Source organism: Prionailurus bengalensis, chromosome B4, assembly GCF_016509475.1.
Source record: "Prionailurus bengalensis isolate Pbe53 chromosome B4, Fcat_Pben_1.1_paternal_pri, whole genome shotgun sequence".
In the NCBI taxonomy this organism is placed as follows: domain Eukaryota; kingdom Metazoa; phylum Chordata; class Mammalia; order Carnivora; family Felidae; genus Prionailurus; species Prionailurus bengalensis.
The window spans coordinates 73,940,308-73,958,657 of record NC_057358.1 but is presented as its reverse complement, the minus strand read 5'-3'; positions in this window follow the sequence as shown (position 1 = coordinate 73,958,657).

The window sequence follows — 18,350 nt, the reverse complement described above, 5'->3', positions numbered from 1 at the left end:
GCCGGGACTGGGGAAGCATCGAACAACAGTGTGCACATCTGGGTGTTCTGTCGGACAAGGAGCTGAAACTTTTTACATGTTCACTCTAACAAGTGTCGAGGAAATATAACCAGTTGAATAATTTTCTGCTTAAGCCAGATACTAAGAGTCTGAAAGGAGGCAAAGGAAGGCTGCTGCCTTGTGTTTGTTAAAGAGGCATTTGGGGAGCACTCCGAAGAGAAGGATCTGGGGGTATTTTTGTTCAACCTAAGGAATGTTGAGAAGAGAGCTTCAGACAGTTTTATTTGCCGTTTCAATAAGTCACAGTGGCTTGACATTTTTACTGGATGAGTCATCTTTTAAGTATGTGACAGGTATTGGGATGTCCCGAGTCATAGGATAAGAATATGTTTCCTCAAGTAATCCATACTTATAAATACCATCAGTATGCCTTCAGTTTTTAAAAAATTCTATGCGAAAGACTGAGCATAACCAATATGATTATTATCATAAAATATAATATATGCATTGATCTAACATATAAGTGATATGAGTGATTGCTGTGTTGTATCCCAGTTCATCATAAACAGTTAACTGTTAATGTAATTAGCAATTGATATAAAGCTTTACCCTGCTGTGGCAGTTGTATCTGTAAACAAAATCAAATAAAACTGTTAGAACAATGTGTTATTTTAACTCCTGGGGCGCCTGGGTGGCTGAATCAGTTAAGCACCTGACACTCGGTTTCAGCTGAGGTCATGATCTCACGGTTTGTGGGTTCACACTCCACACTGGGCTCTGTGCTGATGGTGTGGCACCTGCTTGGAATTCTCTCTTTCCCTCTGTCTCTGCCCCTCCCTTGCGCATGCTCTCTCTCTCTCTAGATAAATTTTAAAAATTTAACTCTTTGAATGGGTAATCTTCTCATGGTCATCAACATTTTTATCCTCAAATACATATTGACGGTCATGATTAAGCAATTCCCATAACACCCAAGACATAAAAACAACTGGGATAAAAAAATATGACGTTAAGTAACCCTATTCCATTTTCCTGTTTACCCTTCCCAGAAGTATTTTACAGAAAACTGAGCAAAATACGTTAAGTGAGCTCTTGACTTTCAGCGTATTATCTTAGTAACTTTATTCTTTAAGGTGAAAACTTCACTCCCTAAAAAACATTATCCAAACAAAGGTATTTCTACTCCCATCACTCGGTGGCTCTCAATTCAGTATTTGTCAATAGCAGAATCTTGTCTTCAAGTGAAAGCTTGTTTGCAAATCCAATATGTACAAGTGGACAATATGAAACTGCTCTGGCTGAAAAAGGGCATAGGGAGCTCAGAGTCCTACCTACGAAGTTTCTCCTTTGGGCAGAACTCAAGACTTCCTGCCCAGCACAGTCTGAAAACCACTGTGTTAGCCTATCAGAAGGAAATGTGTTCTTCATCTGGTACCAAGCAAGTCAGTCAATGTCCACCACATTGTTGGTGATGGTGGTCATGGATCGGCCCTGATCCATGCCTGCCAGGTACGCTGCCCTCTTCTAGGATTCTTTAGAGTTCCTGCCAGAAGCATGGTCCCTCCTCCATCCTTTGATTCTGCCACCTTAGCCACAGGTGATTGGAGCAGTAGGGGCACCTGACGTAAGGATAGTTATCTACAGGCTGCCCAGGGACATTTAAGTAACTTGGCATGAGACTTCTGCCCAAAGGGGCACTGCATGCTGGAGGGTCACTTGTTGACCTTTCACCATCTTTGGGGAATTTGAACTCGAGATGTACATCCAGGAATGTAGTAGGGAGATGTATAGAAAGAAAGGAGAAAGGAGAAGACTTGAGACAATGTGAACTGGAGTTAGTTACGGCGGGACAAGTGAAAGAAAAGAAGAGAGCCGGTAGGTCATAATGACACAGTGCCCTGGGGAAGGAAGCAGCTGTCCTCACTTCACCTTCCTTTTCAGACCGTTGGGACCACTGGCATGCCATGAAGGACATTCTGGGATGGCTTCCTGCAGTTCCTCACTTTTCTGTATATCCTAGAGAAATCTCTATCCTGCAAGGCTACCTAAGCATGCTCTGTGGATTTCAAATTGCAAAAGGTGTAACTAACCCCATTGGGTAGCTTTCCTACTTTAATAAACATATAATTCAACTCAGGAGATAATGTGTGGTGCAACCCAGTTTAGACACCAGATGTGTCTATATCTCAGGACCAAGAATATCAAATGTAAGGCACTGTGCCCTTCCAGTTCCACACCTGTACCCTTAGCAGATATCAATAATTGAACACAATCCTTTATTTCACTATTCGGACAGGAATCAATTTCGGAAACTTTTGCAAGCAGTTCACTAAGCAGTTTATCTATCCATATTATTGATGCAGGAGTTGAAATCTATTTCTCTTGCTTTGGTAAGTGTTTTGAGTGGAATTATTTCTCTTTTCTTGTTTAGCAGGGTATTTAGGTAGATCTATGGTTTTCATTACTTTCTGTGGTATCTGAAAGCTTCAGCTGGGGTGCCTCAGGGGGTTGCCTCTGGGGGAAGGAGAGGAAGGCTCAGATTAAGGCTGAGTAATCGAAGTCCAGAAAAAACCTGAATATCTCCATTTATATCTGACATATGTATTGAAATTCCTGGTAAAATTTTATTTAAGGAAAAGACTCTGCAACCAACAGTTGTTTTTTGAAATCGCTAAATTATTGTATCATCGGTAATTGGGTCATGGCGTTTATACAATCATATCATTTCATAGATTGGTTTTACTGAAACCATCAACCGGCATGATCGGCCAACTATTTCAACCTGTCATTTCAAGACCTAAATTGGCAGAACAACATTTCTAAGTACTGTTTTCAGGTTTTCTGTTAATAAAATATGTTTTCATACATCAATGACCTGGACATCACTATCAGCCCATTTGATCTAATGGCAACTTACAGAACACTTCACCCAGCAGAATACATATTTCTTTTCAGGTACACATGAAACATCCACCAAGACAGACAATATTCTGAACCATAAAACATGATTAAATAAATTTAAAAGGATTTAAATCATGCAGAGTATGTTCTTTGATCACAGTAGAATTAAATTATAAATCAATAACAGAGAGATAACTAGAAAGTCTCCAAATATCTGGAAACTAACACACTTCTAAATTATCCCTGCATAATAAAGTAAATTAAAGGGAAATTAGAAAATATTTTGTACTGAATGCAAATGCAATGAAAACATATCAAAATTTGTGGAATGTTGTGGGATAGCTGACACAGTTATTAAAATCATTGATTTCAGCTTCCATTTTAGGTATTAGGAAATAGAGAGCAAATGAAATCCAAAGTAAACAGAAGAAGTGAAGTAATACAGATCAGATTGAGAATCAGTGAAAGAGAGAACAGAAAAACAACCTAAAATGAATGACAAAAAATTAGTTCTTTGAGAAAATCATTAAAAAACAAAAACAAAAACAAAAACACAACAACTCCAGCCAGACCAGTCAGGGAAAAAAAGAGAAAGAAAGAAGGGGTGGGGCGATGGGGTGGACAGTAAACAAGTTAAACAATAAACAATATCAGGAATGAGAGGTAATAACACTGTAGACTCAACAGATAGTAAAAAGGATAATAAGGGAATTTTTTCTTAATTATGCCAATAAATTTGACAACTGAGATGAAATGGATGAATTCTTTGAAAGACATAAACTATGAAAGCCCATACTACGAAAAATAAATAACCCAAATAATCCTGTATCTATTAAAGAAATTGAATCTGAAGTTAAAACTTTCCCACAAAGAAAACTTCAGGCTCAGATGACTTCTCTAATGATTCTTACTAGATATTTAAGGAAGAAATAATACAAACTTTAAACAAAAATTCTTCAAGAGAATTGCAGAGGAATGAATACTTCCCAACTCAGTCTAGCAGGCCAACATTATCCCAATACCAAAAGAAGACATTGTAAGACAAGAAATTTATACACCAATATTCTTCATAAAACTTATGCAAAAATTTGTAATGAAAGTTTAGCAAATTGAATCCAATATCACCTAAATAAGATAATACATCATGGTGAATAAAATTTGTCCCAGGAATGCAAAGTTTTTTAATTTTTTTTAACGTTTATTTATTTTTGAGACAAAGACAGAGCATGAACGGGGGAGGGTCAGAGAGAGGGAGACACAGAATCTAAAACAGGCTCCAGGCTCTGAGATGTCAACACAGAGCCCGACGCGGGGCTCGAACTCATGGACTGTGAGATCATGACCTACACTGAAGTCGGCCGCTTAACCGACTGAGCCACCCAGGCGCCCCGCAAAGTTTTTTTTTTTTAAGTTCATTTATTTAATTTGAGAGAGAGAGAGAAAGAACAGGGGAGGGGCGGGGGGGGGGGGGGAGGAAGAGAGAGAATCCTAAGCAGGCTCTGCACTGTCAGCACAGAGCCTGATGCAGAGCTGAAACCCAGAAACCGTGAGATCATGACCTGAGCCGAAACCAAGAGTCGGACACTTAACTAACTGAGCCACCCAGGTGCCCCAAAGTTATTTTAACATTAGAAAACCAAGCAGTATAATCCACCATATTAGCAGATTAATATAAAAAATTTATTATCTCAGTAGATACATTTGGCAAAATCCAACACATATTCCTTATAAAAAACTCACAGTATACTAGGAATAGAAAGGAAAATTCTCAACCTAAAAAAAATAGCTTTCAGTTAAATATAAAACATATTAAGGAAAGGGGAATATAAAACTTTTCTATATCCTGGTAAACTTAATAGAATTTTGGTACATCATTTTGTTATTTTAATGGAAGTATATATCTTAGCTGTAGATCAAATAGAATCTTTAAACTGCAATGTTTTTGCTATCTCTGTTCATCAAAGGTAACTGATGTCATAAGAAATTAAGCACCTTTATCTGACCTCTGCATGGAAGACTTGGATATATACGAGGCTGTGTTGATACACTGTTTAGAAGGGGTCATTCTAGAACTCAAGTAATACTGCTGTATCTTGTACAATAATTTTTAGCGTTCAGAAACACGAAAGCATCTTTTTGCCGAATAAAAGTTGTAGCAAAGTTTTTTTGACCACTAATGGTAACTGCATATGGATCTCTTTAATGTGACTGCTATCAAAGGGAACACCTGATTTTGTGAAAAAACAACAAGTTCCAGGGCGCCTGGGTGGCTCAGTCGGTTAAGCATCCAACTTCGGCTCAGGTCATGATCTCACAGTTCGTGAGTTTGAGCCCCGCGTCGGGCTCTGTGCTGACAGCTCAGAGCCTGGAGCCTGCTTCAGATTCTGTGTCGCCCTCTCTCTCTGTCCCTCCCCCGCCTCGCACTCTGTCTCTGTCTCAAAAATAAATAAACATTAAAAAAAAAGCTTAAGGGGCGCCTGGGTGGCGCAGTCGGTTAAGCGTCCGACTTCAGCCAGGTCACGATCTCGCGGTCCGGGAGTTCGAGCCCCGCGTCGGGCTCTGGGCTGATGGCTCAGAGCCTGGAGCCTGTTTCCGATTCTGTGTCTCCCTCTCTCTCTGCCCCTCCCCCGTTCATGCTCTGTCTCTCTCTGTCCCAAAAATAAACGTTGAAAAAAAAAATTAAAAAAAAAAAAAAGCTTAAAAAAACCCAATAAGCTCCATATTTGATCAAATAATTTAGGCTATGACATAACTGTATAGTGACACTAGAAAGTAAGATTTCTCACTCAGCAAATGTTAAAGTCTTCATTCTAATCTAATAAACTTATTTTCTGAAATCTGCTTCCTATATTATGGTATGCTTACCATGAAGCTCAGATGTTCCCCACTCTAATGAGAAAATAGAAAAAGAAAATGGGCCTGTGATATTTGGTTTTGATTTAGGGAGTTATAATCTGCAGGAGCTCACTGACTAATTCCTTTGTGACTTTTCAAAAATGCACAGGTCATTGCAATGCTCTTAATAAATCTTTAATCATTGAACAGGTTTTTGACAAGATTTGCACTGTACGACCAAGCTCTACAAATGAAAGCAAGATAAACTTGTAAATCACTTGTCATCCAGGCCCCAAGGACAGTGCCCCCTTCTCCGATTTCTCATTTTCCAGATTTGAAGGACTTAACTAGAGCCTACAGAGAAGGTGCTCGATGGCTTGGGGAAAATGTTCATTTTCTAAAGAAGAATGGTAGATGTTGAGAGCAGAGGTTGGGAGGAGAGAGGCACATCAATCTAGTTTTCCATACCATATATCCTGACAAAACGATTAAGCAGCAGCAAGATGTATAATGGCTTTCTATTACTGAGGACATAAGGAAAGCGTTTGTTTTTCGCACTTAACAAAATACGGTTTGAGCAATTACGATGTAAGTCACACCCTGACAAAGTGAAATACCAAGTTCTGCATCCAAGTGTGTGTGGCTGGCTTCCTGCCCATCTTCAGGGAAACATCATGCTGGCTCCAATTACAAGTGCAGCACATTTTCTGTGGTATAAACACTGAAGTCAGTGGCAAATCCGCCATGATGCTTGAAAGAAAAAAAAGGAGGGCCAGAGCCCGTCGCTGGATTCTGTATATTCCTCCGAGAGAATACTTCGTAGGCCAAGTGATGAATGCCTAGTTGAAAGTAATAATGATGAAAAGCATTCCGTGTGATTACTGTATATAAAATGTCCCCATTTTATTAATCCGATTAATGTGTTTATAACTTCATGAAGACTGAACTATGATTATACCCATTTTAAAGTTCAGGAAAGGGAAGGTGACATCATCTTTTTATAGCTTGCTTTGACCGAGGCAGGACAGAAGCCAAAGTCCATGCTGTTTTTACCACTCCTCTACTGTTCCCCATCCCTTCACGAGGCAGGTTAGCCAACTTACCCACAATATTCTCTTTGGCCATTTAATTAGAGTAGGGTATTGTTTAATTAGAAAGTGTATTAGCACATCTCAACCAGGCATGCTTATTCTTGCATATTGAAGAAAACTGACAAAAGAAATTTTCCGTAAAAAACTCTGTTTTTTAGGGGTGCCTGGGTGGCTCAGTCGGTTGAGCGTCCGACTTCAGCTCAGGTCATGATCTCGCGGTCCATGAGTTCGAGCCCCGCGTCGGGCTCTGGGCTGATCGCTCGGAGCCTGGAGCCTGCTTCCGATTCTGTGTCTCCCTCTCTCTCTGCCCCTCCCCCGTTCATGCTCTGTCTCTCTCTGTCTCAAAAATAAAAAAAATAAAACGTTAAAAAAAATTTTAAAAAAAACTCTGTTTTTTAGTAATTCAGAAACTCACTTAACTATGGGCTTCGATTTACTTTAAATTTTGTAAAATCTGGAAGTGGTTTCCTTTATAAAGAGTCAGTGGTTTTAAAGCATGTTTTATCTTACAGGGCAATGAGCACCCATTAGTGACATAAATTTGTAGCCATGAAAGGAAATTGGGAGAAACCAGGCGGAGGCCTCTGCCTTCTGTCAAAGCCTCATCTATAAACCATCCCCCACAAAGTACCACCGCAATGGTGTCTTTCCCGGTGTATAAAGAATGAAATTTCTAATTCACTTTTTCCATTGCTTTATTGAGATATAATTCACAAAATCTAAAGCTTATCCACGTAAAATGTACAATTCAATGGGTTTTTAGTATATTCGCAGATACATGACTGGTGAAACCAGATATATGATGGTGAAACCGTCACCACTATGCCTAGAACATAGTCATTACCTCAAAAAGAAACCTTGTATTCTTTAGCTTCAAAAAGAAATCATGCCCCTGGGGCTCCTGGGTGGCTCAGCCAGTTAAGGGTCTGACTTCAGTTCAGGTCATGACCTCACTGCTTGTGAGTTGGAGCCCTGCATCCGGGGCTGCAGCTCGAAGCCTGGAGCCTGCTTCTGATTCTGTCTCCTTCTCTCTGCCCCTCCTTGCTCGTGCTCTGTCTTTCAAATATAAAATAAAAAAAAATATTTAAAAAATTAAAAACAGAGAGAAACCGTGCCCCATTTTCTCCAGCCCTAAGCAACTATTAATTTACTTCCTGTCTTTATAGGTTTGCCTAACATGAACATTTCATATAAATGGAATCATAATATGTTGGGTTTTGCGACTGGCTCCCTTCACGTAGCATATTGTTTTCAAGATTCAGCCATGTTGTAACATGTGCTGGTACTTCCTTCCCTTTTCATGGCTGCATAATAATCCACTGTATGTATATATATCACTTTTTGTTTATCTGTTCATCAGTTGATAAGCATTTGGGCTGTTTCCACCTTTTGACTATTATGAATAATGCTGCTATAAACATTCATCTGCAAGCTTTTGTGTGGACGTATGTTTTTACTCTTCTTGGGTATATACCCAGGAGAAAAATTACTGGGCCATATGGTAAGTCTACATTTAAATGTTTGAGGAATTGCTAGACTGTTTTTGAAAGTGGCTGTACCGTTACAAATTCCCATTGGAAGTGTGTGAGGGTTCTGATTTCTCCCTATCCTTGCTAACACTTATTATCTGACCTATTTACTCTAGCCATTCTAGTGCATGCAAAGTAGTATCTTATTGTGGTTTTGATTTGCATTTCCCTCATGACTGACTAATAATGTCGAACATCTCTCCATGTGCTTACTGGCCACTTGTCTACCTTCACTGGAGAGCTGTTTATCCAGATCCTTTGCCCATTTTGTAATTGAGTTGTCTTTTTTTATTAGTCAGTCGTTAGAGTTCTTTATAAATTCTGGGCACAAGTCCCTTATTAGAGAAGTGATTTGCAATTTCCTCCCATTCTGTGGGTTGTCTTTTCACTTTCTCGAATGGTGTCCATTGATGCACAGACGTTTTTAGTTTTGATGCAATACAACTTATCTCTTTTTTCTTTTGTTGCTTGTGCTTCTGTTGCTATATCTGAGAATCCATTGCCAAATGGGAGGTCATGAAAATTTAACCCTAAGTTTTCTTCTGTGAGTTTTTAGAACTTTGATCCATTTTGAATTAATTTTTACATATGATTTAAGGTCAAGGTCCGACTTCATTCTTTTTCATGTGGCTATCAAACTGTCCCAGTACCATTTGTTGAAATGGGTGCCTGGGTGGCTCAGTTGGTTAAGTGTCCAAGTCTTGATTTCAGCTGTGGTCATGATCTCGTGGTTCATGAGATGGAGCCCCGTGTCAGGCTCTAAGATGACAGCAGGGAGTCTGCTTGGGATTCTCTCTCTCCCTCTTTCTCTCTCGAAATACATAAACTTTTTTTTTTTAAAGAAAAGATTTTTCTTTCTCCTTAAATGGTCTTGGCATTCCCCGCCCCTTTTTTTTAAAGTTGACCATAGACATATTGTTTTTTTCTAGACTTTTAATTCTATTCTATGTATCTATATTCTATATATAGCTATCCTTATTCCCATGTCAGTACTGTTGTTTTACACAGAATAAGATTTTACAAATATTCATGGTTGACGCAATCCAGGGCCTCACAACTCCCATATTCTCAATAAATGATTAACTGGCATTTAGTCTGCCAAATAATCCGGCTCAAATGATCCAATCACTTTTTGAACACTTCTACTGTACCAGTGGCGAACTGCTATAAAGTTGCATGCTATCTTTCATGCTTAGGATGAAATTTGCATGACAAAAATAAGTCACATTTCCTTATTTGATCATGCTTTCTGAAAATCAAAATCTCAAAATAAAATAAATTGTACAATTGTGGAAGAAGGAGAAAACTTAGACATTATCTAGGCCAATCTATTTTGTTGTTGTTGTTTTGTTTTTACAGATTAGAAATCAGACCTTGAACTCTTTTCATAAAAACGGTGTCACCTTCTCCCAAAGTGTGACCTAAAAAACATTTGCTCCATTAAAGTTATTTGCAGACTAGACATAATTCAGGTATTTTGACAGACTATGAACCTCTCTAAAGGGAACAAACAATCATTGGTGTGGATAGAGTTTATCAACATCTCTTTTGTACCCAGGACCCATCACACAGAGGGTGTGTCAGCAAATATTTAGATGATAGAATTTTGTATTTGTCTTCTGGATACTTGGCCCCATGTAGACCCCAGAAAGAAAAAATCTTATTAGTAAAGATCATTGTAAAAGAGAGACATACTGAGAAAATAACTGTCGTATTTTGAAACAAAACACTAAAGACATAAACTAATAGAAATCATGGAATGATTGGTTTGGGAATATTTTTTGTTCTGTATACCTGGTATATATTAATTTTTTGTTAGTCTGATTAACAGAGATTTCTAGTGTGTTAATTTCAAGGAACATGGTTTTATCGATATTGGACAAAAGCTCTGGTATTCTGTTATGAACTGAATTGTGTCTCCCTCAAATCCACATTTTGCAGCCCTAACCCCCAATGTGACTATATTTGGATACAGGGCCTGTGAAGAGATGATAAAGGTTGAATGAAATCATTAGGGTGGATCCCTGATCCCATAGGGCTGGTGCTCTTGCAGGAAGAGGAATAGATATGAGAACTCTCTCTCTCCACCATGTAAGACCACAGCAAGGAAGCAGCTATCAACGCGCCTGCAAGGGAGTTCTCACCAGAAGCTAAACTGATCATGAGATATAGACTTTCTAGCTTCCAGAATTATAGAAGTAAATTTCTGTTGTTTAAGCCACCCAGTCTATGGTATTTTATTATGGCAATCCAAGTTGACTGATACATGCTTTAAATGCCAAAAACCAACAAGGGCAATTTCTCAGAATCAGATTCTAGCTAGCAGTTCACATTGTTGTATGTTATTGTTTCTCATTGTAGTTACACATTAAAAGGATTATACGGAAATGTAAGAGGTATAAATCTGAGAAAATGCCTCCAATTTCTTATACTCATCACATCACTTAGAGAAAAGATGGTTGCACATTTGATGAGTCCAAAACCTGATCTCTAAGACGAATAAAGAGATGCAACCCATACTGCATTTCTTAACAGCAAGGAAACAGATCATTTTTTTAATTGAAAACCTTTCTAGAAGAAGAAGAAGGAGAGGAAGAAAGGGAGGAGGAGGGAGTGGAGGGGGAGGGAGAGGAGGCAGAGATTTTTTTAACAAGGGAGAAAACAAATAGAGCAAAGAACTTTTTTTTTTACTTGTTTGCTTGTTTGTAGGCATCAGATGGCCATGCCTTTGAAAAAAGTTTAAAAGTACATTACACAATTTAAATACCAACATAGGAAAGCTGACTCAATTATAGAAATGCTATGTATACTTAGGCTGAGAACTTAAATGTTCCACATGAGCTCATGCGTGGTTGAAACAAAAGAACCCCAAAGTTGAATATTTTTTTTCAACGTTTTTTCTTTATTTTTGGGACAGAGAGAGACAGAGCATGAACGGGGGAGGGGCAGAGAGAGAGGGAGACACAGAATTGGAAACAGGCTCCAGACTCCAAGCCATCAGCCAGAGCCTGATGCGGGGCTCGAACTCACGGACCGTGAGATCGTGACCTGGCTGAAGTCGGACGCCCAACCGACTGCGCCACCCAGGCGCCCCCCAAAGTTGAATATTTTTAAAGAAATCTAATCAAGACTAAGAAAAGAATTTTCATCTTAAAAAACATAAGCTATTTCTGGAACTACGACGTTGTACGTGAACTAATGTAAACCAAGGAAGAATTTTAATAATCAAATTCTGAGAGCTAAAACATCATTGAAAAATTCTGTAAAATATTAAAGATTTAACATTCCCAGGCACGATTGGTCAAAGGAGGTCCAAAACTACGGGCCAGTTGAATAAAGCCATCCTACACGCTTTACTTAACTGCTTAATTCATTCACCTGTTAATCCGTCCCTTTATCAATTGTTCTGAGAGACTCAGTCAAATTCCCCTTTATGTGCCCGATTCCCCTAACACAGATGACCCAATGAGTGATTATCTTAACAAACGGGACCACTGTAATGGCACTGAAATGCCACTAACACATTTGCAGAGGACATTAATACTTACCGCGACAGATAGAACTTGTGACGTCTTTAAAATTCCTGTGAGAACTCTCCTAGTGTCCAAGGAAAGGACCTGCTCATTGAATCATCTCCAATGAGGTAAGAGAATTATGCCCAAGGAAAGGTAATTCAACATTCACAACATCTTCCTTTTTTGAAACAGTTTGCAATTGTATCTCATGACTGTGACTATAGCTTTAAGACAAAACCTTCTGTGTTTGCTTCTTGAAAAGTGCAAAATGGGGGGCCCATATTATCATAGACATTGCAAGAGGGGCTTATATTTAGACCACGGTGAATTGGACTAGAATTGATTTAATTTGCCATATTTGTTCTTTATTACTTTTGAAAAAGGTATCAACCTTGGAGCATTTTAGACAAAGGTTATAGTCTTAATTTGTACATAGTCTAACATCCCCAAACTTTTCCCACCTGAATCTCTAGACCATGTTGTTAAACCTTGCTTAAAGGACAGCAGGAAACATGTAAGTAAAACCTCTTAAAAAATCACTGTGCCTTGGGGTAGAATGATCACGAAAGAAAGCAAGCCAGATCCTGGCATCCTTTAGTTTTTTTTTCTTTTAAAATTGTTCAATGTTTATTTATTTTTGAGAGAGAGAGACAGAGAGAGAACAGCGGAGGTACAGGAAGTGAGAGAGACACAGAATCCAAAGCAGGCTCCAGGCTCCGAGTTGTCAGTACAGAGTCCAACACGGGGCTCAAACTCACAAACTGTGAGCTCATGACCTGAGCCAAAGTCAGACGCTTAACCTACTGAGCCACCCGGGGAACCCCTGGCATCCTTTAGTTCTTAAAGGCTTACCCTGAGGCCTGTCCCTTGGTGACAGTCCCTGGTAATAGTGGCCTCCACTCCTGCTCTAGCTGGAGGGCTTAATGGCAGCAACCTTAAGGCTTCTGAGATCAGAATTTTTTTTTTTTTTTTTTTTTTTTTTAGCGGAGGAAAGCTTTATAGGTCAAGCTGTAGGAGGAGCATCAAGGAGGCAGCCTCTGCTAACCCAGGGCAACCTAATTTTTTTTTAAGTGTATTTATTTTTGAGACAGAGAATGAGCATGTGAGCAGGGGAGGAGCAGAGACAGAGAGAGAGAGAGAGAGAAAATCCCAAGCAGGCACCCCATTGTCAACGCAGAACCCCAGGCGGGGCTCAGTCCCACGAACCAGAATATCATGACCTAAGCGGAAGGCAAGAATCAGACGCTTAACCAACTGAGCCACTCAGGTGCCCCTAATTTTGAACTAGAATTGAAGTGTGTGCGGATATGCTATGAGTCAGACAGAGATCTGTTTCCAGGGGGCAATGTCTTCTGTCTGTTGCCCAGTGTGCTAAGGGGACAAACCAGAACGTGGGGAGAGCTGCATTTCCAGCTTTGATGGGCCAGAAAATAATTAGCTAAAAGCTTCTGCTCAGATCTCAAACATGGCTGTTTGTAAGTCATAAACTGCACTTGGAGGCAGAGGACCTGAGTTTGAACATAAGCTCCATCATTCCTGTTTATCTGGGCCTCAGTTTCCTCATGTGTCACCCGGGAGAGATTAGCATCCAGGTTTGCTGTGAAGAGAACAACACAGGGGTTATACGCGGCACTCAAGAAGGTGTGCCGAGCCTGACTTTCGAGAGTTGCTCTCACTGCACGGGTGCCTCTCTGTTTACTTTGGCTTTGGATCTTTCCCTGTTCTCGGCGAATCTTTAGTGAATGACCCAAGTCCCAAACTTAGTTCTTCCCCTTCTAAATGGAACAAGAGAGAATGATGCAGTATGTTCCTCTAAATAAAATACATGACTCTCAAAACCGTGTTCTGTTTTGTTTTGTTTTTTTTTTTTTAAATCACATTTTTGGCCACTCTTTGGGCACGTATATTTCTCTGCATACATGTCCCACATATTTCTGATGCAAACTAGAAGGCAGTTCAAATCTGGGAAAAGCTGATTTTCTGCAGCCGCCCAATCTCTCCCTCCTTTTTTGAGGGGTGGGAATCAGGATCGACGATGGACAGAAGGCAGGAAGCTACCAGCATGAAATGATGCAGTCAAAAGCATCAAAGCGAGCAAACGATCATACTCAGACGGGCCTCCGTGTCCTCATTTCTAAATTGGGGGTAAAATGCCTGATTGTATCATGGTCGTGAGGTTTGGACTAGATAATATATGTAAGCCGCCCGACACATTGCCTGATACATGGTATGTGTTCATGAAAAGCTGATTGTTTTTACTCCCTGCCCGTGACTCCCGAATTCAGAGAATCGCCCATTTTCTTAGTTCCCACAGCCTTCTCTTACATCACGCATTACGTCTCACAGGTATTATAGTAAACAAGTGCAATTCCTCTCCCTACCCTTCAGGACAAGGACTCCGTCTGCTTTATCTTAGTACCTCTTGGAGACTCAGCCCCGTGCCCAGCATGCATTTGTGGAACGGATAAGACATCCTATGGAATTGGGAAGGGACTGTGTGCGATTATAAAGGATGCAAGATCTAGTTGGCAGTTTTTGCTGATAGACTCTACAGACAAACGTATCAAGGGTGGGGGAATATTAAGAGGAAAGAGAAGGAATCTCCATTCGGTTCTGCACCCAGTGAGGCATGAGGATGTGTCGGGGGGGGGGGGGTGGGGTGGGGCAGATCAATGACAATCTATTGCGTGCCCAAGATGCTTGCTGCAGGTCGAGGTTCTTTACTGTAGAAATGGAACCTCAGTCTCCTAGTTGAAGGAAGGAAGCACTTGAATACCCCAACATTCCCCGGAGCCCGGGGCAGAACGGGGAGTCTTTTAAAAGTCCTAAGAGAAAGGCAAGTATTATGTCTGCTAAGAACATTTACAAACAGTGTGATTCTGCAAAGTTTTTGTTAAACAGTTACAACACCAGAAGCCATTGTGGCAAAATGACATGTCTTGGGAGGGGCTTTCCTGTGGAAGAAAACACAAATTTCTATTTGCTGAGGCCAGATACCTCGATTGTGATTAAAATCACAAATCTTCAGCTAAAATTACTGCTTTGTGAAATAGAAGCAGCGAGGGAGAGTGGGTGGAAACGCTTGCTTCATTTTCTGCACTAACTTCACAGAATATGGAGGGATTTATTTTTCTCCAAGACAGAAACCTAATGAAGTAGAGTGAAATTTGCCTAGAGACTCTTGTTGGAGTGGCACTTACTGGAAAAAAAAAACATATATTTCTGCAGCACAGCTTTTAGAGTTTAAACAATCGGGACCCTGCATTTGAAAGGCATTAGGAAATGAGGCTACTTTTCAGGGGCCTGGAGGAATCCGTTCCCCTGAAGCACATTTGGCCAAACTGCACCTTGTATAATAGAGACCGTACTGAAGAATCCGGGGCGTATGCTGTGCTGGGTGCAGTGTTGGCCATATAACAAGCGTTAAATAAAATAATAGCAGTATGTGACACGGAGAGCCTGATCCTCTCATTCTTACTGCTAAACCCACATACCAGATGGTTATACACACCCGTAATCAAACGCAGAGCTGTGTGGGCCGGGGGTGCTGGCGTGGTCGTTCTGAGTCAGGCCACAGCCTTCTCTCTCCCTCTTGTGGAAGAGCTACCCTACCTCCACAGACAGCTATGAAAAGCCGCGCTGGTGGTTTGGAGAGCCCCCAGAGCCCCGGATCGGTCCAGACGATTCATGAATGACACCGAGTTCCCTCAAGTCCGGGCAAAATGACATCGGCTCCCTTTACCCCCTAGAGAAGGGACTTTCTACTAAGATCTGTACATAAACCGGGACACCTCAGCTCGAACAGATACAGGTGGTGGTTCATGAGACGCTTGATGGGCCGGTACTTAGCTCCTTAAAAAAATACTCTTCGTTGAGAGTGCAGAGCTGAGGGAAATAAGTTCATGGTGAAAGAGCCCATACTGCGTGACTTCGCTTCAAGGAGGTCTCTAGAACAGCCACGTGCGTAGTGACAGGAAGTAGAAGGGTGGGTGGCCGCTGGCTAGGGAAAGGCAGTGGGGAGGTGCTGTTTAAAGGGTGCAGAGTTTCAGTTTTGCAAGGCGAAGAGCTCTGTGGGCGGATGGCGGCCATGGTTTGTACAAAAGTGTGAATGTACATAAGGCCGCTAAACGGTACACTGAAGAAAATGGCGCTGACGGTAAATTTTGTACTACGCGTATTTTAACCACATTTAAAACATAGGCAGGGCACCGGCGTGGCTCGGTCGGTTCAGTGTCTGACTTCCGATTTCAGGGCCGGTCATTATCTCGTGGTTTGTGGGTTCGAGCCCCGTGTCGGGCTCTGCCCTCGCGGCGCAGAGACCGCTGGAGATTCTCTCTCTCCTCGCTCTACGCCCCTCTCTATGCCCCTTGGTGTATTTAACCGAGTGTTAAATAAACACTTAACTATACATACGTAATAAAATATAATTTAAAAAATTTTTTTAATGTTTATTTATTTTTTGAGACATGGGGAGAGAGACAGACCATGATCTGGGGAGGGGCAGAGAGAGAGAGAGAGAGAGAGAGAGGGAGACACAGAATCTGAAGCAGGCTCCAGGCTCTGAGCTGTCAGCACAGAGCCCGATGCGGGGCTCGAACTCGTGAACCGGGTCAGTGAAAACTACCCAGGTGTTCTTGTTACGGTAAAATGAGAGCAGATGCATTCTGGAGATTTTAAAGGCGCTTTTCCACCAGACTCTTTTCACGTTAGCGTTGGTGCCCCCTAGAGCGTGAGCTACTCTGGGCGATGTCTTTGGTGATGTCTCCTTATGGCTCAAAATATGAGGTCCACAATGTCCCTGGGCTCATTAACACAACCCAAATGTCAAATGGGCTCTTCCATTTTACCGAAAATTAATTTTTAAAAAATCAGACTGCTTCTAAAGCGACTGAATTCAGTGGGAGGAGTAAGGTCCTTCTCTTTGAAATTGGAAGTTATATAAGTGAAACTTCAAAGAACCCCAGCACGTTGTCCCACAGCCTATGGTTTTTGAATGGAGTCGCTCAAACCTCTGGTGCTCTGACCTCATGTGTCCTCGTATCTGTAGCCTAGGAAATAGAACTTCGCACTGCACCGAACTCTGTCATGTGTCAGTTATTGACTCAGCACAGAAGGGCCTGATCAATAATGACCCGGAAGAAAATGCTAGTTTGATCTAAAAATGACGCTCATGTTTTTATGATCAAAGTACCTTCTCAGGGAGGCTCTTACCCTTTCACTGATTATGCCCCCAGCTGAGGTACAGAGGGCTCTCAAAACATTTCTCACAGGAAGTTCAAGGTGAGGCTGCTTCTCTTGTACTTGTGGTCTGTGCCATGCAATAAAAAAAGGGTGTTATGGAGTATCTTTGTGTCTTAAGGGTTTTGTCTCCCAGTGACATCCCAAGTTCCTTGTGCAGCAGAATTACCATATTTTATTAGTAAAGTTGGCCCAGACCCTACACTGGACACATTGCCCTTGTCAACTGCAAATTTACTAAACACTTCCTGGGTGAAATATGCTTGCAATTTACAATTAACTGATTGGTCGAATGGCTGTTGGTTGAATAAAAAATTGTTGATCGAAGTGGGTCCTATTGCAACCATTGTACTTTTCATTGACAACCACGTTTGCAAAACCTCCTTCACATATTTTAAATCTATTGTTTCTGTTGTTCATCTCAAAGTGAGGACAGAAGAGGTCATTTGGCTAGTCTCTAGATGAGTGATTTACATGACTTCATTCGTTTATCCCTCCCATCTCTGTTCCTCTGCTTTGAAAAAAATTGCTCTTATTATGGTAACACACACATAAACATAAAATTTACTATCTTAACCATTTTTCAGTGTATTGTTGAGAGGCATTAGACACATCCATAATGTGCTACCACCCATCTCCATAACTGTTTTCATCTTATGAAACTGAAGTTCTATATCCATTGAACAATTATTCCCCCAACACCCCCTTCCCCATCCCCAGTGCCTGGCGACCACAATTCTACTTTCTGTCTCTACGATTTTGACTGTTCTCAATACCTCATGCAGTATTTGACTTTTTTTTTTTTTTAATTCTTTTTCAACGTTTATTTATTTTTGGGACAGAGAGAGACAGAGCATGAACGGGGGAGGGGCAGAGAGAGAGAGGGAGACACAGAATCGGAAACAGGCTCCAGGCTCCGAGCCATCAGCCCAGAGCCTGACGCGGGGCTCGAACTCATGGACCGCGAGATCGTGACCTGGCTGAAGTCGGACGCTTAACCGACTGCGCCACCCAGGCGCCCCAGTATTTGACTTTTTGTGACTGGCTTATTTCACTTGGCATAATGTCCTCAAAGTTCATTCATGCTGTAGCATGTATGGGAATTGCCTTCTTTTTTACGTATGTACCCTGTTTTGCTTACCCATGGGTCAATGGGTTGCTTCCATGTTTTAGCTACTGTGAATAACACTGCTATGAACAGAAGTGTTATGTTCATCTATTTTGCTGAACAAAAGACCATC